Here is a 26,423-nt window from a genome sequence, read left to right as displayed (position 1 = left end):
GATTCAGCCCTCTCTGCTCCTGTGTCTTAACTAAGACATGCTTTAATCCATCTGTTAAAAAATGATGGTGCAGCCAGTTTCTCCTATGTTGTATTGTGAATACAGACAACAGATGTCTAATGCAAACTGACATCTTTCGTCCCTTGACCTGGAGAACCTTCCCATGTGACAGAATAATGGGCTGATTCAACAAAAAGGATCTTTTCTCTCTGAAATGGAGGTCAGAGCATCACCTGCTTCCTCATAAGTATTCATGGTAAGAACTCAAATAACCTACAACCTTAAGTACAGACTTTAGTCCTTTCGGGAAGTTGTTTTCAGAAATGCCTTCTATGTTCATTTTACTCAGAGTGCTTATGGAGATGGAGAGGAAGGGACTGCAGCACAGCATGAGGACCTAACACAATGAGAATTCTAGTTCTGCTTCTTCCAGTTACTAGCCCAGAACGTGCATTTAACCATGCTGAGTCCCAAGGTTCTCATCAGTTTGTCATACAAGCCAGTTCTGAACCTACTGCTTTAGATCTTTAAATTCATTATCTAATGGAATCCACAGACAATTCCATGATCCAAGTACAGCACTACCCACATTTTGAAGTCTAGAAAATTGAGGCTTAGCGAAGTTAAACATGTGGCACAAAGTCATCCTGTTAGAATGTGCTCTACCCAGGATTTGAACTCAGAAATCGATCTCTTATTTACTAGGATTTACTTCATGAAAGCACCTTGAAAACGATAGTCAACCATAGTGTTGCTATTGAGGCAATCACCAAAGTCCTAATGCACTTCATGTGTGGAAATGGGATAAACACAACTATCCTGGGGCACCAGAAATCTCACTTCTCTATTTTAAAAGTAAAAGCAGATTGACTGATTTCCTAATAAAACACACTGAAATAAGAGCAGATTCTTTCCATGTTCACTAAAGATCTGTCAGCCCATAAATAAAAGTTACTGTGGAGTAACTGAGGTCCTAGAAGGACACTCACGGTTAGCAAGACTTCCTAACTGTCAGAACTCAACACCAGAAATTACTGAAAGGCTTCAGGCAAAAAACAAAGAGTTCTACTTACACAAGATCATGTTCTTCCAAAAATGGTCCAAGACAATGCACAATTAAAATAAACGGACAACAGGAATATGAAAACTACATAATAAGATTATATCAAGCTGGGGTATGAAGGGCACTCTCCCACGAACTGAAGACAGAATAGCAACTGCACGTGAGCATGAGACGTATGTCGTTCAGATCTTTCTGGCACCCAGGCATTAGAATTCTTTAACAAGTCGATACCTGGCATCATTTAAGCATTTTACTTCCCAGACCAGTGGATAGCACAAAAGTGGAGAGGAAAGGGGTTTCAGGAAAGGAGTAATGATCACTTCTGTCACCTGCTAAGAAGCCGAATAAGATCAAGACATCACTAAGCACTGGATTTGGCATGAAGTAGTTCACTGCTGACCTTGACCTAAGAAGAGTGGATTTGGGAAGGTGGTGGAGAAAAGCCTGACGGAGTCAATTAAAGATGGGATGGGAGAGGAGGGAATAGAGACAGAGAAACAAGGTCAATCTTTTGAGATTTTTTTTGCCATAAAGAAAAATGGGGTAGTAGTTCTGGGGAGACTCGGTGTCGAGAGAGTCTTATTTAAAGATGGGAGAGATCACAGTACGTTTGTACGCTGTTGGGAAGGATTCAATATAAGTGAGGCAAACTGATGATGCAGGAGAGAGAGATCATTGCAGGAGCCAAGTCCTGGGGTGAAGCAGGGCACAGATGGAATAGGTCATCTCTACAACACGAACAAAGCCAAGAGAAGGGAAGGCACAGGGACGGTTGGCATCTTCGGTGGGGTGAAGATGAAGTAGCTCTCCTTTGATTATTTTTATTTCCTCAGTGAAATGAAAAGAGAGGGTTACATCTGAGGATTAAGAAAGAGAGGAGGTATCAGACACTGAAGGCGAGAGAAGAAAGTATTAAATAGTCATTTTGAAAAAAAGGGAACAAACATGCACTTGAGTATATAGTATGGTGGCTGAGGAGCCGCTGTGATTTCTGATCGTGAATGAGTTAAGGGAGAGCAGTCAGCATGGCCATGTGTCTTCTCCAATTTCATTCAGGTATCTGGGGGCAGTAGAAGGGTAACTGGAAAGTTTGGTGTAACCAGAGATGAGTTTTTATGCAGATAAAATGGGTAAAGAGAGATGCAGGGGAATTGAGCCTATAAAGAAAGAGGTAATGATAAAGAAAGAGGTAATGATAAAGATATAAAGGAATCTCAGCTACGGAGGAGAGCTGTGAGGACATGAAGATGGAGGTAGACAGTTGAAATGGACTGGGTGTTAGGGGTGGGCACTGTGCTGCACTTCTCACATCTCACTTCAGAACTAAAGAACTTAATCCCCCTGCTAAGGGGAGTACTGCCTGCTAAAGATTGTCAGCTGTTATCCTTTTAGGGAAACTGTCCTTGGCTAATGAGAGACTATATAGTCACAGTCACACTTTCATCCTGGGAGTGACCTACAACAAAGACTGCTTCACATTTACCCCAGCTCAAGATAATTCTAAAGGACCATCCAGAGTTCAGAGCACTCAATGAGACTGAGCTAACTTCTCCCTCTGTCCAATCCTGCATTCTTCCCTTCCCCAGAGGACTTCATCCCTTGAGCACTCCCTAATAACTTCCTGCATGCCAGCCTCCTCAGAGTTTGCTTCTTAGGGAATCCACACTAGAGCAGGAATCCTAATGGAGGCAAGGTGTGGTTACTGTGAGGGTACTAGAATGCATGAGCTAGAAAACTAGGAGATGGGGTTATAAAGTTGTATGCTTGACATTAATATTTTGGAGCTGATTCAGTTATTACTGATTACAAAGTCTTTCATGCAACAATGGAGAAGTGGAAGAAGAGATCATTGTAAGTGAGAGACTGGGAATATCAAGAGAAGCCAGGCATTGGAGGGAGTTGGTTGGCATTAGTGTTGTTCTTCAAACATTACCAGTTTTCCTCCTTCTGGGCACATGATGCGAATGTACTTCCCCATCCTCTTCAAAGTTAAGCATAGTTATATGACTGGGCATGATGTCTGAGCAAAGCATACCACCTCTAGGGGGAAAGATTAAGAGCCAGCACCTGGCTGACCACATTTTCTTGTTCCTGCTTTGAAAAGCATGGAAGCAGAGAGATGGGAACATTCTCAGCCTGGGTCCCTGAGTGAGGAGTAGGCAACCAGACAAGCCTGATGAACGTGTTGCCTGAGCTGGAAATATGCCTGTGTTCATTTAAGCCATTGAGCCCACCCTGACTGGTAGAGAGGTGACTAGGAAAGGCATCTCAAAGAAAGAGATCATTAAGCTTGATCTTGAAAGATGAACAGATATTCACCAAGTAGAAACCGGAGGTGGAGAAAGATCAGGGAAACTACGGAGGCTAAACTTTTTGTCTCTGTAGAGTTAGGAAGGAAGAGAATCATTGAGTCATGAACATTAATTAGCCTTCTACTAAGCCCTGAAGCAGAGGATGAGCAAAATGCCACCATAAACCTCACAGCCTGGAAAGACATTGAGCGAAACTTCTAAGTTCTACCAAGAGTGGGAGACCTTTTAACGGTGGGTATTGGACGTGGTCTGAGACGGCCAGAGAAGCAGTCTCTGTGGACGTGATGTTTCATCGAAGACCTAAAACAGAAGTGAAACAGGTGAAAGGGAGAGGAATAACATACCAGACAGAGAAGAATGTTGGAGAAGAATTAGGGGAAGGAGCTTTGTCTATTTAAAGTGAAACTGGCAAGATAAGCTCAGGCCAGAACCTGCTGAGCCTTGTGGACCACAGGAAGGAGTCTAGACTTTAATCAAGGTAGTGGCACAAACCAATTTCTGTTTTTAAAATATCACTCAGCTCTAAGAAGAGAATGGATTGGAGCTGGCCAAGCTGAAGACTAAATCACCTTGGTATTTTACTCTCAGAGATACAAGCCACACTGAACTCCGTCTCATTCTGCCAGGATGCCCAGACATTCTTTAAGACGAGAAACTAGTCAGGACTTGCCTCAGAGGCAATTCAGTCTTCAGCCCACAGGCCACAGCTGCCAACCAAGCTACAGACTACAATGAATGCTTCCCTGTCGTGGACCCTTGTCAGCTCCTCACAGAGAGAAACTCCTGGCTCATTTCCCTTAGGCCACTGGATAACTGATGAGAGGTATCTGCGTCATCTAGATTTGAAGGAGTTACTTGGCTGTAACAAGCTTATTTTGACTCAAACAGCCAAACCATCCCTTTGTTTCAGAGGATTCTAAGACCCTGAATAAAAACATTTTCAAAAACAGGACAAGGGGATGATTAGAAGAACCCAGGGAGAATTTCTCACATGGATTTCTCCAACCTTTACTCTCTACAAGTCACACAGGACCCCACGCCACACATCCCCGCTGCTCCAGCGAGATGTCTCTGAGCTGGTTTTATTTTCACTTCATACCATTGATAATTTGAGCTCTTGCAGATCTCATAATTTCCTGGTACCAGTCCAGAAAAAGACAGCACCAAAATAAGCAGAAAAGTTGACAAATGTACCAGAAAATTAAGCTGTTACAACCTCATCTTTGTTGCTTATCCCTCATCACGCAAACACCAGATATAAAAACTACCTGGTGGTGTGACTAATGCAGAGGGAAGGGGGGAAAATGGTCAAGTGTTGAGAGTTATCTAGCCGGGTCCCTTGAGGCAAGAATACAGAAGGAAAGAATTGAGAATTTCCCTGGTTTCCGATGGGGCTGGGGATGGACTAGCAACACATGTGCCGAAACAAAGATGGTCTCTTCACCCTCAGGGAGAGTCACCACCCCCCGCAGACGCAGACGGTTGCGAAAGGACTCAAGAGTGCTTCAAAAGGAAATCTGATTATAGAAAGAATCAAAACAGAATTAACGAACATCTTCAGAGTTGAGATATCCTGAGAAAACAATCTTGAGAACGAGTGAGCTGAGATTTTTTAAATGAGCCTAAGACAAACGCTGCTTATTGTTCAGAGATTCTGAAAGGTAATGAATAATTACAAAAACAAGCAAACAAACCCCAGACAGAACTCCTGAATGAAAGAATGAACTGAGCTCACTGAGGGGCCCAAAGCACCAAAGATTTTAACCTGAAAGCCATCTGACCTTTGCCCAGGTGGTGTCAGTGCTCTGCCTGAAGCCGATTTCTTTCTCAAGCAATGGTCTCCCCAGGTGTGACATTCAATCCAAATCCAGGAGGCAACAAGAGGCTCAGCCTGAGGCTGAACCTCAAGGTGGGGGCTGGACACAGCTCTAGTCCAGGTTCAAGTTAAAGGTCTCAATCAGTCGAAGAAGATTTTATAAGAAAACCAGTTAACCTAATTACTGGAAGGATGAATGAGTTTATGCACCATTAGGCACAGGGTGATACCAAGAAGAATATGAGGTTCAACGTGTATTACCTCAGAGGGTAAAACTAGGAACAGCAGCCTGGCACCTGGGTAGTACTTCTTTCTCTGAGTACTTCTCATAGATGTCATTTCTATGTATCATACACTCCCAAGGTAGCATCTCGTCCCTCCATTCATTCTTCCTGAAGGAAGTAGGTAGCGCCATGTCATGAAGAGAGAATGTGGCTCAGAGATTCTTAGGTCATTTGCCCAAGGCACAAAGTCATAAGCCTAAGAGCCTGGGTCTGAATCCACATGGTCTGACTTCAAAGTTGGCACTGTTCTCACTTGTACCATTTCTAGCCCTCAATAAGGATTCAATCCTATAACTCCGTTACATACGTCTGATGCTGGCAGGAAGCATATGGAAACAAGCAGATCTCCAAATGCTATGTCTGTGTGCAATGCTGTTCCTAACATTTGTGCTGGCATTACACTCTGTTGGAAGAGCGACGCTACACCATATGCATCACTGGTTCTTTGGCTCTTTTAAATCAATCTTAACACTTTCACACTTTAGACTCCAGTGACCCAGAGCCCCAAACAGGTAGCAGCATTCTGCTCCCACCTTGAACCCACAGCTTGATACAGTGTCTATGCTGATTGCATAAGACCGATTGCCTCCTCCAGGATTAGAAACTAGAGACAAAAGGCCCAGTTGTTTTTTTCTTTTTAATACTTCCGAGAAACATCTATAAACCCCACTGCAGTATATATCAGCTCGAGTATAATGGGGTTCGAATTACGATTCATTCGTATAGATTGCTTGTCACCTTTGAAATATTGGAGCTCATCTTCTGGTGGTCTTTTGAGGTAATAAAAATACATGATTTATGTCCCTCCCCAGGATGGTGAAGTAGTTTGTTTTCATTTTAAAAAGGCATACTTATGGACGTTAAAATGAAACTTGATGTGGCATAATGATTCTTCATATATCACCAGCCTCCATCTGCATAAGAGTTCAGAGCAAACACAGACCCGAATCTGGCATTATCATCATTAAATTAGAGTGCAGGGTCTGGGTAGCAAAGATAGAAGCAAATGCAAAGAATTCTCTTGATAAAATAGTGTGATCTACTCAGACTCGTTTATAAGAATTTCCTAGAAAAAGGCAACATGGAGAAGGTTGGAGCTGGGAGGTTGGTGGGAGGTGCTTATGGCTACTTCTCCTGCAGATGTAAAAAGGAAACAGAATGGGGAAAGTAAACCAAGATTTACTGAGACCGTGCGTGCTCTGTTGCAAGCACTGTGGATATCCCATCTCTTTATTTCCATCCCATGGAATCGCATCAGAAACTACATACAGAGTACCTAGAATTTCAACCCAGGTCCCTGTGACTCTTCCACTCTGACTGCTGGACCAAGAGCACCGGATTGACAGAGTCAAGTTATATTCCTGCATTTTCTATTAACTAATTATAGCACTGGCAGGTCACTTTTTCTTCTCTAGATCTTGGTTTTCCCAACTATACAATCAGGAAGTTGGACCAGAGAGTATCTAAAGACCATCCGCCCACCTCCCATTCTAAAGTTCTTGACATATTCACTTTTTTTCGTTCACAGATCATAAAAGCCTGCTGATGCACTTTCTCTTGAGCCACACCCTCTCTCCTCCTGTTTTGAAGAGCTTGCAGATGTTCCAGAAACATTCCCAAGACACAAGTCCTAGAGAATACTATTCAGATGACCCAAGTGTTCGCACTGTTCCTTGATACCTATTGTCAACTGAGTTGGCATCTCCCCTGAAAACTAAGAGCAGCTAGAACTAGCAAACATATATTCATACAAAAGCATGGATTTGGGCAAGTTCTCTATAGACAAGTTAACTTGCAGAGCAATTCTACTAGACTTTTAACTCCTGCCTTTGCAGAAATCAAGAGTTATAAAAACATGGTGGCATTGGCCATCAGTTGTTATATTAGAACTATCAATACGCTCCCTCTGTGTCAGACTGGATATTTTTTAAAGTCTATATGATCTCTGACTTGAATTTATAAAAATCGAGTCCGGTAGACAAGATATAGATTATTATGCCCTATTTCAGATGAGAGAACAGAAGCCCAGAGAAGATAGAAACAGAGCCCCAAAGGTAGACAGATAATCATTGAGCTGATAACAAAATCAAGGTCTTCTAGCTCTGAAACTAGTGCTTTATCCAATGTTCCATGTTTCTCTATAATTATGTTTTCTTCGTGAAGGAAGGGGAGAAAATCAAATGCCTACAGAATCTAGGAATATAAAACAAATGCCTAACAGAAGCCAGGCAGAAGACCTATATGCAAAATATGTCCCTTCCACAAAGAAATATATTGTCTCTCGTTTTTCTTAAAACATACATCAGGGGGGCGCCTGGGTGGCACAGCGGTTAAGCGTCTGCCTTCGGCTCAGGGCGTGATCCCGGCATTATGGGATCGAGCCCCACATCAGGCTCCTCTGCTAGGAGCCTGCTTCTTCCTCTCCCACTCCCCCTGCTTGTGTTCCCTCTCTCGCTGGCTGTCTCTCTCTGTCAAATTAATAAATAAAATCTTTAAAAAAAAAAAAAAAACATACATCAATCTCTCATTTCCCTACTTCCAAGAACAACAACAACAACAACAAAAATGGTTCTCTCTTTTAGGGAGAAAGCACAGTGCAAGGCCAATGACTCATGGAAGGTGAGACTGAACCTCAGTGGTGGAAAGACAATAGCAAGAGTTCAGACTGTGAACAACCAGAAGGTAATGCCACGAAGGAGTAATAAGACATCATTGCATGGCACTTACTATGTGGTAAGCACAGTTTAGAAACATTCAGCAAACTGTATAAGGTCACATAGCTAGGAGATGGGACTGCCAAGAAATGAATTCTGGTAGAATGGCTCCAGAGTCTCAACTCTTAACCCTCTAGTACTACCTCTCGGAGATTGCGCTTGATCTCTGATCTTTCTAGAGAAGCTGCATATCCAAGCATTTAATTTTTTAGAATTTGTGTTGTTTTCCCAAACATTTCAAACCAAGCAAAATGTATCTATTGGATTCAACCCATGAATGTCTGTGCCTTAAAGCATGTTATCACAAGAAGCAAGGAAGAAAGGAGGAAAAGGAGGGAGGGAGGGAAAAAGACAAGAAGAAGGGAGGAGGAGGACAAGGAGGCATGAAGGAAGAGAAGGAGACAGAGAAGGGGAAGAAATGGTAAGACAACCTAGGGAGGTGCCTGGATAACTTCTATGGACTAAATTGTGCACCCCCTCCAAATTTATGTGTTGAAACCCTAACCTCCAATACGGTAGTATTTGGAAATGGGGCTTCTGGGGGGTAATCATGTTGAGATGACATGATGACAGTGGTGCCTCAAGATGCGAAGAGGCTCTAGGTAGTTTGCCCTTGCTCGCTCTCTACCATGTGAGGACACAAGGAGAACACAATCATCTGTAGGCCAGGAAAACCTTCTCAAGAACCCAACCACAGTGACACTCTGATCTCAGACTTCCAGTCTCCAGTACGGTGAGTCAAATAATTTCTTTTGTTGGGGCGCCTGGGTGGCACAGCGGTTAAGCGTCTGCCTTCGGCTCAGGGCGTGATCCTGGCGTTATGGGATCGAGCCCCACATCAGGCTCCTCTGCTATGAGCCTGCTTCTTCCTCTCCCACTCCCCCTGCCTGTGTTCCCTCTCTCGCTGGCGGTCTCTATCTCTGTCGAATAAATAAATAAAATCTTTAAAAAAAATAATAATAATTTCTTTTGTTGAAGCCATCCACTCTACAGTGTTTTGTTAGGCAACTCCAAATCTAAGAAACTGACTCTTTAAGTTTCTGTTGCCTAGTGAAATGGATTTTTACATCATCTTTTAAGACAGCTGTCAAACAAATATGTAGCTTGCCAAATCAAGTATTTGCAGATTAAAAATCCAAGTAACGTGTTGGTCATCCCATGCATAGTAAAAAAGTCTTCCTAAAGTTAGTTACATACACCATAATGCAGAAATTAGGCTGTTGGTTTTCTGACATTTAAATGTATTTTCCAAATACAGCTATGTCAGATATTTGAAAAAATCGTGCCAGGATGTTTATTTTCCCTGCTGGGCTCAATGTCAGAATCAAATACTGTCATAAAATAGCATATCTCTGTGCCATTGGAAATCAAAGCATACCAATTTCTAGCTGACATTGGAAAAGCACTGTAAGACACCACCTTAAGACTTTCTTCCCAGCCTGGCATTCTGACCTTTGAGCGTGTCCATAACCTGATGTGGAATGTCTGCAAGGAAAGCAGCACAATGAATGAAAGTTAATTCAGTTTTGGCCTCAAGCTGTGCCCCAGCCTATCTGAATCCATCTGTATCTGAATTCTACTTCAGCCAATGGTAGCAACAAAACCTGAGTTCTTCAAAGGGGTCCAAGGTTTTCCCATGAATTGTGAGTCAGTTGGACTAACAAAGAACACACTGGAAATGTAGAAGCTACCATGGTCTCTGGTCTTCCCTACATTTGGGAAAGGAAATTCAAGAGGTATTAAGAGACTGCTGGATTCCACTGGCAGTAAAGATCCAAAGGTCAGTGGGATGTGGTCCTTGTCTCCTTTTACACGAAGTGAAAAAACAACTAGCCAATAAAGAACCTAATCTAGCAGAGAGACAGTCACATGAACATGAACCTTATTAGGGCAATCTAAGTCCTACTAGAGAAAGAAATGTCTAATTCCAACAAAGGGAATTGGGGGAAAATTCACCTGTAAGATACCTGAGTCTTGTGAAGGCAAGAAGATGTCTTCATAAAATGTTGATGACCTTACCACTGATAGAACTGGGCAAAAATTCTGTATTTCCCCCACACTTTTATCAAGATATAATTGGCATATAACACTGTGTAACTTTAAGGTGTATCACATATAGATAGGATACACTAAAATACTGCAGAATGATTACCACCATAGCCTTAGCTTATACTTCCGTCACATAACCACCACATTTTTTGTGGCGATAAGATTTAAGATCTATTCTCTTAGCAACTTTCAAATACATAATATCATTAACTAGAATCACCATGCTGCACATCAAATACCAGGAACTTATTCATCTTATAACTGGAAGTTTGTACTCTTTGACCATCAAAAGATGAATGGATAAAGAATATGTTGTATATACACATATATGTACAAAAGAATATAATTCAACCATGAGTAAAAAGGAAATCCTACCATTTGAGACAACATGGATGGACCTTGAGGGTATCATGCTAAGTGAAATAAGTCAGCTAGAGAAAGACAAATACTGTATGATACCACTTGTATGTGGAATCGGGGGGAAAAAAAAAAAAAACAGCCACACACTGACAGAAATAGAGGCTAGAATGGTGGTCACCAGGGGCTGGGATGTGGGATAAATGGGGAGATACTGGTCAACTATTCTTCTGCTTTATGAAAATAAAGGTAAGTCAGCTGAGAGTGAACGAGATGAGAGAGCAATACCACCGGCAAAGTCATCTATATCCTCTTTATCTCTCACCCCAACTACTCTTTATAGTTAAGTAGAATTTATTGATCACTACTTTGTGCCAAGCAGTTTTAAGCACTCTGCATGTATTCATCTTCACAATTACCATACAGATAGGCACATATTAATATTTTTGTTTTATGGATGCACAAGAGGCTAACCAGCTGGAAGATGACCTTGGCATCTACTCTATTCTTCCTCTCTACAGGCCACCTGAGCTTCCCCCTTCTTAATAAGAATATCTACCTTCCTTGGTGAATTAAATAGCAATTTGCTGTAGTCACAATTGGCCAAATTATTTATTCACCACTCTTACCATGCAGTCCAAATAAAGTGCACAGGCTTTAGTCTTTTAAAAATAAATGATTTGATGCCAGAAGTTTACATCTGATTCGCTACAGCACCAAATTAACCAGTGATTAAATACCAGACTGTGAATTGCACAAACAGGGTCCTGTAGACCAATGAGCAGGAAGTTAATGAACTCAACCTAGATTCAATAAAACCAGTACCTGTGTTCCAGCACCTATCTGTATAATGAATGACTATCAGCTGAATATACTCAGGAAGGCAAGCTACTTCTTGTGTGTTTCCTCATGTGGAGAGATTCCTTAGATGAAATAATCTTCTTGAACAGAAATCAACAATATTCCCAATTCCAAATTCTTACACATTTGACTGAATCAATTTACTCCAATATGAAAATCAAAACCATAAAGTATTTAAGCTGGTTCTTAAAAATCACCAAGTCCAGACTCCTATACAATGTGATTGTTGAGAAAATACAAAAATGAATGGATGTGAAGAGGGGAAAAAATAGAATAATGACTCATAACCCATTTTCCTCTGAAAAAACAATCCAAAAACAGAATGAAAAATATCATTCAAAAGGGAGGAAATGGAAGACAAGCTCGTTTCTATGTAGTTCACTGGTCTTAAACTATTTTTAAATGGAAGAACCCTTAAAAAAAAAAAAAAAGATGGCTAATATTGTGTAGCTCTTACTAAGCACCAGGCACCACCCTCACACACACTAATTCATCTAACGTTCATAATAACCCTTCGAAGTAGGTTTTGTAGCATCCCAAGTGTACAGATGAAGAAATTAAGGCATGGAGTGACTAAACACCTTGCCCACGGTCACATAACAAGTAAGGGGCAGAGCTAGAACTCCAGTCCGGGCAGATCTAGCTCCCAAGGTGATGCTTTAATCCCCATGCCACCACTCTCAACTAGACTGAAATCACCTATAAGGGACAAAAAAAAGTGGCTCTTGGGGGAAGTTGTGATTCTCCAAAGGATATATATACACGAACAGATATATGGAGTATCTGTGGTAATAAAATTTCATGGGAGGGTGATAAGGAAAAAACGTCTCAAAGACACCTTAGGGGGCAGATAATGAAAAAAAGTTCAACAAACACTGTTCTGTACTGACCTGCCTCTATTTGAAATATTATCTAACTTGGAAGCCCAATATACAAAATAGAATTAAACACTACATCAAACTAAAAAGCTTCTGCACAGCAAAGGAAACCATCAACAAAATGAAAAGGCAATCAATGGAATGGGAGAAATATCTGTAAATCATTTATCTGAGAAGGGGTTAATATCTAAACTTTATAATATTCATCAAAAAATTGTATTAAAAAGTAGCCAGAAGATTTGAATATTTTCCCAAACATATACAAATGGCCAACAGGTAAAGGAAAGGGGCTCAACATCATTAATCATCAAAGAAATGCAAATCAAAACCACAAGGAGGTATCGCTGCACACCTGTGAATGGCTATTATCCAAGGGATGCATGCACCCCAAGGTCCATAGCAACATTTACAAGAGCCAAATAATGGGAACAGCCCAAGTGTCCATCAGCTGATGAAGAGATAAAGAAGATGTGATGAATATATATATATTCATCATATATACATTCATCATATATATACATTCATCATATATACATTCATCATATATACATTCATCATATATATATATATTCATCATTATATATATTCATCATATATATATATATTTGGAATATTACTCAGCCACAAAAAAAAAATGAAATCTTGCCATTTGCAACAACATGGATGGAGCTACAGGGTATTATGCTAAGTGAAATGACTCAGAAAAACACAAATACCATATGATCTCACTCAAATGTGAAATTTAAGGAACAAATGAACAAAGAGGGGGAAAAGAGAAAGGCAAACCAAGAAACAGTCTCCTAACTATAGAAACAACCTGAGGGTCACCGGGGGTGGGGTACTGAAACTAATAGTACACTGTATGTTAACTGGAATTTTAATATAAATTAAGGGGGAAAAAAGTGTTGGAGAGGATGTGGAGAACAGGAAACACTTGTGCACTGTTGGCTGGAATGTAAATGGACAGAACCGCTATGAAAAACAGTATGGAGGTTCCTCAACTGAATTGAAACTAGAACTACCATATGACCTAGCAATTCCACTCCTGGGTATCTATCTGAAGAAAGCAAAAACGCTAATGCAAGAAGATATATATACCGTCACGTTCATTGCATCATTATTTACAATAGCCAAGTTATGGGAAAAAACCTAAGTATCCATCAGTGGATAAATGGATAAAGAAAATGTGGTGTATATGATCACTGAAATATCACAGAAAACTCTTCCCATTTGTGACAACATGGGTGGACCTAGAGGGTATTATACTAAGTGAAATAAATTAGCTAGAGCAAGACAAATACTGCATGATCTCACTGATACGTGGAATCTAAAAAAACAAAACAACAACAAAAAACACCAAATTCATATAGAAAACAGATTGGTGGTTGCCAGAGTGGGGAGGGAGGTGGGTGAAGGGGGGGTAATCAAAACCTACAAATGTCCTGTTATTGGAAAAGGCAGTTCTGGAGATGCAATGCACAGCACAGATAGTGTATTTTAAAATACCGTTTTGCATTTTAAAAAAATTTAAGCAGGGCTGCTATGGTAAAGAAGAGGCTTAGGCATGTGGTCGGGATGAAGTGGAAAAGGCAAATAATCTACCTATTAGTTTATGCGAACAATGCTGCAATGAGGACTGCATGCAGGTGTCTGGTCAAGTCCCTGTTTTCTACTTCTTTAGGTATATATTCAGGAATAAAATTACTGAGCCAGCTGGTAATTCCATGCTTAGGTTTTTGAGGAACCATGAAACTGAAACTGTTTGCCATTGTGGCTGGACCTTAGATGGGAGGTTTCCAGGGGTTGGGAGGAGGAAGAGAGGAGCCCTTATTGCTTAGCAGTTACAGGGATGCTGTGGGGTGATGAAAATGTTTCCAAAATAAAGAGGGGTGATGGTGGCACAACACTGAATGTAATTAATGCCACCAAACTATACACTTAAGAATGGCTAGAATGGCACATTTTTGGTTATACATTAAATTTTACCACAATTTGTCAACGCAATGTATCAAAAATCAAAGATTTGGATACTTTAAATCAGCGGACTTTATGCTATGCGGATTATCTCCTAAAGTTGTTTTTAAAAAATGGGGGGTGGGATGGGGACGACAATGCCAAGGCTGCAATTCTCCTTTCTCAGGAAAGAGGAAACACGTATGCCCCTGCGTAGCTGAAAGTCACAGAAGTAGAAAGAAACGCGTGAAATCTTACTCCAAATCCCAGCCTTGCTACCAATCAGTGTTACCCTGGCAAAGTCCCCTAATGTTTCTGAACTTGGTTTTACACATCTGAGAAATACAGTGTGTTTGTGAAGATTCAATGAGATGGTCTCATTACACACATATGCACCCTGCACAGCATATCGGACCTCAAGAAATGTCTTTAGCTGCTGCTTCTCGCTCTTTCGGTTAAAAGGTAGCCTTTCTCGACAGGCTACCAGGCCTGGCTCTCCTCTCTGGCCAGCCCTGGGGACCCCAGCAATAGTGAGTATCTCCTCAAGTTACGATCCCCTCTGCCTGTCAGGGACTCGTCCACTGAGGCAGCCGAGGCCCCTTGACTAGGTCCTTCACAAGACAAAAAGAACAAGTCATTTTCCTCCAAGCCCTGCAGCTCCCCCCTCCGCACTGGCCACAGGACTGCCACCTCCTGCACAGACCACAGTGCTTTTCCCTTCCCCTGCCTGAGAGCAGGTGCAACTGCTCAGACCACATGATGGTGCCGAAGGTCTGTTTTGGTGGAGGGGTCGTAGTCCATTGAGTTGTGAAAAATGAAAATGTCTACACTTAAACACCAAAATGTATGCTTTCTGAGTGGAAGGCTCTTTCAGAAGAGGCAAAATTAAAGAAGATTCTTGACTACATTAAAGGCCGATAAAGATGCATTGGTGTTCCTTAGATAAACAATCTTGGAAAAGAAAATTTAAATACCCATGATATAGTAATTATAATAATGATAATAATAGCATTTCCTAGATTTTAAAAAGTGCTGAGATCCATCCTTTTAGATAGATATTGAGGTCTAATTTAGAGACATGCCTGAGAGCTGCCAACACATTTTTAGAATTTTAAAATACACCTCCCTCCACAGAACAGAGAGAAAGAGAGAGAAGGAGGGTGGAAATGGAATTGGAGAACACAGAATATCAAATGCTTATCTACGAAAATGTACTGGGTAAGAAAGCTGGGCCAGAGCTCAATGACAGCCTCCTCCCTCAGGGTCTTACACACTTACGTCACCAGAGCACCTCATTCAAGGTGAAGATTCTTTTACCCAGTGGTACCAACAGGTCTCTCTAAAAAGCTCGGTTAGGACGTGCCACTGGTCTCCCCAAGGACTGCTGCTGCTACTTTGGGTGGAGGACAGGGCAGGGACTTGTCACGGCGAGTCCTGAGGGACAGAGTGCTTCCCTGGGCCCAACTATACTGGGTGGGGTGGGTACAGAGATGAAGACAGCTTGGCCGCGGCTTCCACAGTTCATAAGTGGAGACAGAACACTGCACGCACTCTAGAGGAAATACGCGTGGAACGGTCACAGGAAAGTAATGAGCAATTCTGTGTAGCAAAGGGCGTGGCATAAGCGGTCATACAAAACACAGAAATGTCCCCAAGACCGATAAGAGGAGAAGTAAAACATGGAAAGGAAAGGACTATCAAAGGGAAGACGAAGGGCATGAAGACGACACAGGCAGGCACGTGACTTCGCAGCACTGAAAGGTAGTGGGGAACCACACAGAACTCAGGAAAGCGTGGGGAAGGGGAACACAGGTCAGATCAAGGCAGGTCTCGAATGCCATGCTAAGGAGTGTGCACTCGGTTCCTGAGGTCAAGGGGGATACAAGTGCTGCATGAAAATACAAGCTGCTTGAACGGTAGCAATTTGGGGGAAGGGGGCATTTAAAAATATTTTTATTTCCTTCTTAAATAAAACAGTAATGAGGTGTGTGCAGGTGTTGAGAGCAGCAATTCTAGACTGCTTAGCTCACTGCTTAGTTCTGTAAATGAATGAATAAAGTAACACAGACATATGAAAGGGTTTTACACTAGCGAATGATAGGATCACTGATGCGTTTTTAAAAGATCCTTCTGGCAATGTGCAGAGTATGGATCTGACAGGGGAGTATTGGTGATCACATTAAGAACAGCGCCAGTAGAATGGGGGTAGCAGTATGATTGCAGTGGGTCGATAAGTGGAGAGGGTGCGCACAAGCTTGAGGCTGAAAGTCTACCTAGGGACGGGAGTTTGTGATTTTAGGGATAGAGCAGTTAAGTGAAAGCAAGACCAGGAGCATAATGAAGAGGTATGAGAGTAAAGGCGATTCTAGTCCCAAAGATAAAAATCTCCGAGGCTGGCCTTTTGCCCAGAACGATGGCATAGCTCCGCAAGGAGGTGAAACCCAAGCAGCTAGATACCAAAGACCTCAGTGAGTGAGGAGGCGTGGCTGGGGCATTTGTCACTGACAGCAACTAGAAGGGATAGCAGGTGTTAGGAGCAGATGGCCAGGACTTCAGAAGAAGATCGTGTATGAGGACGGAAGATATTACTCTTGATGTAGCAAAGCTGTCTTTGGAAAAGCCGATGCTATATTTGGGCTCCAAGGTACATTCGGTGTGGAAGAAAACGCAACCTCCGGTCAGAGAACTACAGCAGAGCTGTATCCCCAGAGGAATTCAAGAAGGCTAAAAGATGGAGGGACATTCTGCCAAGAGGTCGAGGGCGTTTGTTCACCAGGCAGCCGAGTTTCCAGGGAACACAGTGCAATGGGAGGAAAAACAAGCAGCAAGAAAGATCAGGTCAAAGGACACCCAACACAGGATTGGAAGTAGGCACTTAAAAAAGCTCATTGATAAGAAGTCCTGGCAGTTTGCACCGTGGGTCAAGATGACAGAAGTGAGGGAGTACAGCTCCCGCAGGCTCAGGAGCTGATCACAGGCAATGTCAAAGGCCTGGTGTAGCCGTTCAGCTGACAAGTACAGCCTTTGCCGAGGGACCAACCTGGATGCTAGGGAGTGTTTTGGCCAAGGAGGGGGCAGAACTAGTGGCAACTTGACCATGATAACTAAATAACCCCCACCCCCACCCCCCATCCCCAACAAGAGGACTCTGGTCAGGTGTTAGAAGATAGCATTTGTGGGGGCAAGGATAAACCCTCTCGTTTGTCATCTGGAGTTTTGAGCTGGGGTCCTGCTTTCAGTGGGGTGCTGCAGCTGGCCTGAGTGAGCTCATGAGGTCTGACCATATGTTAAGTTTACAAAGCTAGTCAATGACATCACACTGGCAGCAGTGTTTAAGCCACAGAAATCAACAAACTCTACGAGCAAGGCCCTCTGCTCCCCAATCTCGGAACCAATCAATGCTAAACATTTAGCTGCACACCACTGTCTGCTCTGCCCTTGTTCCCATAGCTCACGGGAAACTCGACTTATGCCTCATACTCCGACGTGCTTCTCTACGCTGACCCTACCAGACCACCCAGAGGAGAACAGCCTCCCTGCCTACACTTCTGCACGGAGCCTGTACCTAGCTCCTTCACCTTTAGCTGTGCTCACCCTAGACCTCTCTCCGGGCATCCCAGAGCCTCCCACTGCCGGGGCCCCCCCATGTCCTCTGGCTATGAGGTCTCTGCATGACAAGTATTAACAGCAGATGCAAAGATTCGGAGGTGGAGCCTCTTTATACCTTGCTATTATGTATATGACCTTGGGTATATTCATTGCCTATTTCCTTTTCTACAAAATGGCTATTTTGTAGAAATACTCCCCCACTGGACTGTTTTTGAGAATTGATCAAATATATAAAATGTCTATAGATGTGTGCCTGGAATGCAGAAGGGCCTCGGCTTTCCTGATTTGCTCTAGGAGCCAGAGACGGCTGTTGCTGTTACTGGAGCACAAAGCACTTCCATGTGCCAGACACTGTTCTAAGCTCTTCGTACGTATTAACTCGTTTAATTCTCACTAGAACCTTAGGCAGGAGCAATGCTCATCCAGTTTTAGTGATGGGGAAAACTAAGGCACCGAAGAGTTTGGTAACTTGCTAATGATTATTCAGCTAATACCTGCCAGAGCCAGCACCCAAAGCCAGGCAGTGAGCATCAGAGTGCTGCTGAGTTAGCACTACAGAACTAACCGCTCCACTGCTGAGCTCTCTGCCCCACAGTCCCCATCCCCTACTCTCTTCCCTCCTACTCGCCATGGAAATTCCATCTGTCTAATTTGCCATCAAACCCAAGTCACTATTGAGCCAAATTCCGAACTACTGTGACCTAGTAACAGACTTCCACCTGAAGAATGATAAAGCTCTTCAAAAAATCTTATGTTTAGGGGCACCTGGGTGGCTCAGTCAGTTAAATGTCTGCTTTCAGCTCAGGTCATGATCCCGGGGTCCTGGGATTGAGCCTGCTTTGCCTTCTCCCTTTGCCCTTCTCTCTGATCATGCTCGCTCTCTCGCATGCATGCTCTCGCTCTCAAATAAATAAAATCTTTAAAAAAAAAAAAAAAAAAGGAAAAAGAAAATCATATGCTTAAAAACAAATTCAAATCTTATCACCTAGGAATACTGGATGCCACTGGGCATGTGCTTCCTTAAACATGGGGTGTTCTACTCACCTGTCCTTTTAGCAAACATAGACTTACCATCCAGAGCCCATCCTTAATTTCCCTCCACAAAAAAAAAAAAAACGTGCCTTTCCATCCTCTATTTTTCTACTGGGTCCCCCTGTGGTACCCTGTACACATTATTCCTGATTCAGGACCTACTTTGATAGAACTACCATATCTCCTCAACTTCTATTAAGTTAACTTCTGTAAAGTTGAATTTTATCACCATTGTTTATCTATTTGTCTACTCCTCTGCTGGCCTGATTTTTTCAAAAGCAAATGCTATCTTACATTTATCCTTCACACCCATTACAAACAGTACCTAATATCAACTATGAGCTACATAAAATCTGAAAACATGTCATTGAGGATGAATAACTGGATGTATTGGTACCTGGAAGGATAAAAGCCATGGATAAAAACCTAGGATGAGTATCTTAGATACTAACATAAAAGTCAGAATTAGAAGCATGGTCAGATAAAAATTGGTCCTATAACGAACACTTTTTCTACTGCCCAGTTCCTTCATCGAAGGCTTAAATATTTTTTTTAAATATTTGCCTCTAAAATTGAAAATGAACCTCCACAGATTATCACCCACTCCTATCTATGGTCTTGTGCATTTGCTATCAGCTTTAGAAATAACCTCATTTATTCACTAAGTCCCCTTTCTCACATAACGGGGTTATTTAAACCAAAGTTATACGAAGGTCAGTTTTCAACTTAGCTGGAAATTCCTAAGGTGTATTTTATAACGCTCAGAAAATGTTCTTAAGTCTTTATCTAAGCTTTTTAAACAGTGGGGTAAAATCTATTGAGTAATGTGATATATTTCCCAGGCCCCAAAGAGGTCTTCCTTCAGAGAAGGGAGTATTTATTAGTAAGAAGATATTTGGTCACAAATGAACTGCCAGATGTTGGCTAAGATACATTGTATGTCATATAAAAACAGCTACAATTTACTGAATGCCTATTATGTGCTAAGAAATGTGCGTTCATTGGTTTAGTCTACATGATTCCACTTTATAGCAAAGGAAAGTCAGGTTTGGAAAAGTTATTTAATTTCCTAAGACCATATGACTAGCAAGTAGCAGAGCCGGGGTTGCAATCTGTGTTTATTTTGAAGTTCCAGCTCTTTCAATATATGATTCTCATAAAAAGATTATACCTAATAATTGAACAACTGGCTGGGAGAGAACATATTACAATAGCATTCTTCTCACCAGAACCAATAGATCCTGTATCTGAGTGAAACTCTGTGATCTGTCTCCCAAAGACCTAGAGGTTTTGCCTCACATCCAAATTCCATCTAACAGAAAATATCCTCCATCAGACATACTCAAAGATGTTGAGTTGTCAAAGCACTACATTGTATACCTGAAACTAATGTCATGTCATGTGTCAACTACATTTCAAAAAATAGAAGAAGAAGAAGGAGAAAAGACATTTGTAAAGGTCCATAGGAACCTTTCTTTCTTTCTTTCCAAAGAATTTATTTCTTTTGCAAGTAAGCGGGCCCAAGAAAGTCCAAGTTTAAGAAGATGTTCTCTACACTAATGGTACTCCTCTCATCCCTCACTTGCCCTTCTCAAAATATCAGGCCCTTCCATGAGCTCAAGGCCGCACAGCTGGAAAGGGACAGAGCCAAGCCTGAATCTCAGACATGATGACCTCAAGGTTCACTGCTGTTTGTCAGAAATATGCCACCAACCCATTAACCAAAATACCTCTGTTAGACCTGGAGAGAGAAAGCAAATCAGGAGAACCCCAAGGCCTTTTTCCATTATTTATGAGTCACATCATGGCGGTCTTCTGCTCTCCCTCCTAGAAAGGGGTGTTCACCATAACTTTATGGCTTACATCCACACTATCACCCACGACAAACGATGCTGTTCGATACTGTGAAGACGAACTAGCCTTTATAAAGCCGGCTGAGACCAAACGTTTCTGGGCCATTTAACACCCATTCGTAGGCCGTTTGTCTTCTTTGCGGACTCTCTTTATTTTCTCTATCACTGTACATCTCAAACTCCAAGAATTGGCAGAACGGAAGTCGAACTCCCACAGGAGATGAAGACAGTTAACGCACAAATACACCATGTTCCATGAGAAGCCCTGCTTCCCCCATCCTCCACCATAGCTGGAGAGAAGTGAGCCTTGAGAAACTTCTTGCCACAGCAGCCCCCTCCCCGAAATAAGAGCCATCGGGACCATCTGTCTATAAAAAGCACCTCCTCAGCCCATATTTGTTCCAGCCAATAACCACCACAGAAAGCCTTCCATCCCTAACACCGGACATTCCTTCCTCATTGAAAATACTCCCAAAGTGCTCTCTTGCTGTCAACCAGGGACCGTCAATGCTCCGGAACAATTACAAAGTCTCCCTCACTCCCCAAATTCCTACCTTAATAGAATGCTTGCCAATCAGACACTGTCTCAGCCTTTCCTCTTTTGACTCTATAAAACTGACTCCCCTTTGTCAAACTTTTCAATCCTTTGAGCAGAACTGAAAATAACAGCAGATGTCTTCCCTTGCCACGAGTGTATGAATAAACAGCTTCGTTTGTTTTGTCTTGGACGTAGTTTTGTTTCCTGCAGAATTTATACAGTTGGCAATACTAATATGCATCATAAACAAGGGGTCTGATGCAAGCTTTATAACCCATTCCTTCTGTCCACGAGAAGCAGCTGCTAAAAGAGGGATGGCATGGTCTGAAGGTGGGAAAAGATTCATCCGCAATTATTTTTCATTCTAATCTAAGTGATAATGTTATTTAATACTGTTGAAATTTTTAGATGTATTTCACTTTAATTTTTTTATACATGCCCTTTCACCCACCTGAAAGATGGGAATAAAAAGTGAGATATGTTAATATAATTAAACCAATTTCCATACGCTCAACACACATATGTACTTCTGCAATCTGTTAGAAAGATTCTGCTATTGGTCCAGGATGAACACAAGGTTATGATACATGAAAATGAGTAATTCCTGCCTTACCATTGCTTTACTTGGAACAATTACGTTAAAGTAGCTGTCACTCAGCGTTTCGATCTATTTCCCATCCCCCATCCGTTTAGGGGCTTCACTTCTCTTTTTATCTCAAACTCTTGCACCAGCTGTGTCCTATCTCTGTGCTGTGATATTGACTAGCCTCTCTTTAAATTCACATAGATGCTATCTTCAAATGATAAATCAGAGCAGGCTACCCATATAATTGATCTCAAATTCCCCGTGCCCCCAACAACCTTTAGCTGTGGCATTTGGAAGGACTTTGCACCTCTTTGAAAAATTAAATCCTGATGAGAATTCTGATGGGAAGATGTCTCTCCCTACCTAAAAAATGCTGCAAATCTCCCAAGAAGTGTGAACGCTGACCTCTATAACCATTTTGAAGATATACTTTTAAAAAATTAGACGTGAGCTATGAATGCCGTCTGAGGTAAGAAACTAATACTCTCTCACTTTGCAGCTGGAAAAAAAAAAAATTATTTACTTGACCTGTACATGCAGTATAAGATAGTGTGAAGGAAAAATGACTTGTTGCTATCAGTACAAATCGTTGAATTTGTCTAGCTTATGGGTACAGCTTACCCAGGAAGAGGCAATGAGTTGGTAGAGAGAACGTACAGAGGCTTTGGGCTCAAACGCAGCTTTTAGTCTGGGCTTACTCACTAAATGTGCTGCTTTAAGCAAATACATTTATCTGAGCTCCAGTTTCCTTACACGAGAACCTAACTCTACCTTGCAGAGTAATTGTGATAATTAAAGATAAAAAATGTACAACAAAGATGCAGAGCTACAGAAGTACTCTGTTCATATTAGCTTCCATCAAGATGATTATTTTGCCCAAATTCCATCTATTAGCAGCAGTTAAGAATGACCCGAAAAGTCTCTCAAATTCACCTACTCCAAACGTAAAGATAACATTTAGCTAAATGAAAACACTAGTGATCTTAGTGGGCTGCAAAATCAAAATCCTCTTATTCTAAAAAAAGTCATAGGCCCAAAAAGAAAACAACTGTTTCACACCACACAGTTCATTGGTTAAAAAGCTAGAGGATAAAAAAAAGGGTACAGAGCACACTTTTCCTTCTTTCTAAAGCTTTGGCCTTTTTTTTTTTTTTTTTTTTTTTTTTTTTTTCNNATAAAGCTTTGCCTTTTTTTTTTTTTTTTTTTTTTTTTTTTACCTTGGGAATAGTCACTCAACTTGCATTACTGAGAGCAAAACAAGGGGGTGTGGGCAGGTGCCAGGGTGTGACACAGCCTTTGTCTACAAGTCCATGGAGGATAAGGTGCCTCCCACAGACAGAACTTACCGAGGTTCCCGAATCTTTCCATTTACTCCTTCCAACAAGCATTTCCTAAGCAAATACTGCATTTTAAACATGGAGGATAGAAAGATAAAGAACAAAACAAAACAAACAACAAAAAAAACCTACATCAGCTTCATGGTATTCCCACTTCCAACTTTTGGCCTTCAAAGTCCACTCCTCCCCAAGCAGCCTGAGCCAATTTTTTTTTTTTTTTTTAAACCATGGAATCAGATCATATCCCTCTCTTACTGAAAACTCTCCTTTATTTCCTTTTATATTTAGAATCAAACCCAACTGGCTTCCTGTGGTCCTTACATGACCTGACTCACACCTGTCTTTCCTACAATTCTGTCCCAAATTCAACTCCACACCAAATTTCTATCTGTTCTTTGAACATATCCAGCTCCTTCCTGCATTGGGGCATTTCTGGTTCTCTCCAAATAATTTATCTAGAATAATCTCGGCCCAGAGCTGGTCCCTTCTCATCCTTCAGGTCTTGACTCAAAGGGCTCCCTGAAGACCTGGATAAAGAAGCACCTCCCCCAGTCATTTGTCATCTTCTACCACCTGAAATACAGGTCTCACTCATTTGTCGTGTTTGTTGTCTGTCTCTTCCAACAGCAGGTAGGTCCCATGAGAGTAGGAATCTTATCTTTCTTGTTCACCACTGTATTCTCAATTCTTAGACTATCTAACGCATGATAGGAACTCAACAAATTTTTTTTTTTTAAGATTTTATTTAATTATTCGACAGAGAGGGAGACAGCCAGCGAGAGAGGGAACACAAGCAGGGGGAGTGGGAGAGGAAGAAGCAGGCTCATAGCGGAGGAGCCTGATGTGGGGCTCGATCCCATAACGCCGGAATCACGCCCTGAGCCGAAGGCAGATGCTTAACCGCTGTGCCACCCAGGCGCCCCTCAACAAATATTTTTAATTAATAAAGGAATGTATATACACATGTTTAGGAATAGTACCTAACAGGTGTTTATTTTTATGTGTTATACATGGTTATAAGCATATTACCTGAAAGACCTCCTTTAATCTTCACACTGTAAAAGGTAAGTACTTCTTATACTCATTGTATAGGTGAGGAAACTGAAGTATAGCACTTCTAAGTTCTAGTCCAAAATCACAGAGCTAATAAAGGGCAAATCTAGGATTCAATACCAGACGGCCTAACTCTGGAGCATGGACCCTTAATTGTCACTGGAATAAGGAGAAAGTCCCCGATGGTGTTAACCGGTCTGTATTTATGCATATGTTGCCATCAAGCCCTCGAACTACAGTACTGCAAAGAAAAGATTAGTTGCAAGCCCCAAGTGCACTGCCCTTGTGCCATAAGGACAAAGGGGGTCACGTACAGCAAGATATAAGCAGTCTCTTGTACTTACATACCACTTGCTAACAAATGACATCCACCTGGAAATAACCACGGTTCCTGTACCCACTTGATATCCCAGCACAACTGGCCCAGCAAACTACCATTCCACCTTGGGCTAGAAAAATCCTTGATCCTCATATAGGAAGCCAGACTCTCATCCCTGAACTATGCAACTTAGAGTCAATCTCAATCAATAAATCAAGCTAGCAATACACTAACACCTTTTGAGCCAAATGCTACATTTAGAATGTATTATCTTGTTTCAGCTTCTCAACAATCATATGCTACAGGTGTTATTCTAATCACTCTATCATTAGATGAAAAACTTGGTTGAACGGCCAGAAGGAAGAGGAAACTGAGGTGATAGGTAAGAAATTCACCTTGACATTCATATACCCAGGACCTCCAAGCTCAAGAGCAGCTCAGAAAACAATCTCATTGCTAGATGCAACCACAACCTTGTACAAAAAAAGGGAGATAAAGGCACCCCTTCTCAAGATGCTTCAATGCCATCTACCTGAAAATCACTATAACGATACAAATCTACAGTAACTACAGTGAGAACAGCAAACTCCCTGAAGTTTTGCAAAGTGCAACCTGCACTATCATGAGTAATCTTCCTGCCATCTTTCTTTTTTAAGGCTGTTAGTATTTTTTCAAAAATGAAATTCCAAAATAGGATTATAAAACCTAATAATGCTTACCTTATACAAAATAACACTTTCAACGTAAACAGTGTGTGTTCATTGTGTCATTTGCAATATAATTATTTTTAAGAACTTGAAGTATGTTAATTTATAGTACACTATACAGCAGTGAGTCAGGTAGTAAGTCCCAAGTTTAAAGTGGTAGGAGAGAAGCATCCTTCCAACGCTGTCAGAATGTCTCTGTTACTGTAGGCACGGGGAAATGCCTACAGTCAGAATAAGAGGTCATGTAGGAATAGGCCTCCCACTCTGTGATAGGCCCAGAATCCTACCACAATTCATGATGTAAGTGCAAATAAGAGGCGTTCTAAGAAGTAGGGTGTACTGTAGTGACAGTGGCACCGTAATGGGTACAACCAGCAGTGTGACCTAAAGTTTTTATTGTCTCCAAGCAACTTTTTCTTCCAAAAGTGTCTTACAGAAGGAAATTCAGCAGAAAGTTTGGGAAGAGTGATCCTGGCCTGGGAAAAACCCTTCCTGTAGCTTCTGACCTCAAGTTCATCTACTGCCTCAAACGATAACAATCTCTAAGCAACCTGCTGTCCACGACCAGTTGCCCACCACACGCCTAACCATTATCTTTTAAGATGCTGTTGTCCTTACACCTGATGCTGCTGACCTTCCCAATGGCTCCATAAAAAAATATATATACGGACTTAGTTATCATCTGGAAACTTTCTCCCTTCTTTCTACTTCACCTGAGAGCTGGCCAGATATCCACTCTTCTTGGCCAGTCTGCTGATTCAGTGACCTCCATCTGAATGTCCATTCTCCAAGCCTGAGCTCTAGCTGCCCAATACAGCCCAGCCCAGCCCCAGCTCTCCACATTCCCACCAAACCAACCTGTACCAAGGACTCTGAAGCTCTCCATCCCTGCCTTGTTCTCCACTTTTCTGACCCTTCTTCTACTAAGACATGCTGTAAGAAAAACAGAGTAGCTAACAATAATGTCTACCTAACACCACGCCATATGCTTTTGTAGCTTGAATAGGGACTTTTAAGTGTAGACACTGGGAAGTACAAAGCATCTTAAGCTGAAGAAGCTAAGAAAATAGAGAAAAGGAAAAAAAAAATAAGAGTTTATGTA

The 26,423-nt window shown here is 41.7% G+C and overlaps 1 protein-coding gene across 2 annotated transcripts in view; it reads right to left on the bottom strand.

Annotated features, from left to right (window-relative positions):
* Positions 1-26,423, bottom strand: part of NELL1 (neural EGFL like 1) — an 821,556-nt gene that overhangs the window by 434,993 nt on the left and 360,140 nt on the right. The gene's annotated exons all lie outside the window — the stretch shown is intronic.

The sequence above is a fragment of the Ursus maritimus genome, unplaced genomic scaffold, assembly GCF_017311325.1.
Source record: "Ursus maritimus isolate PB19 unplaced genomic scaffold, ASM1731132v1 scaffold_23, whole genome shotgun sequence".
In the NCBI taxonomy this organism is placed as follows: Eukaryota; Metazoa; Chordata; class Mammalia; order Carnivora; family Ursidae; genus Ursus; species Ursus maritimus.
The sequence above is the reverse complement of the archived record's forward strand: the minus strand, read 5'-3'. Positions and strand labels throughout refer to the sequence as shown.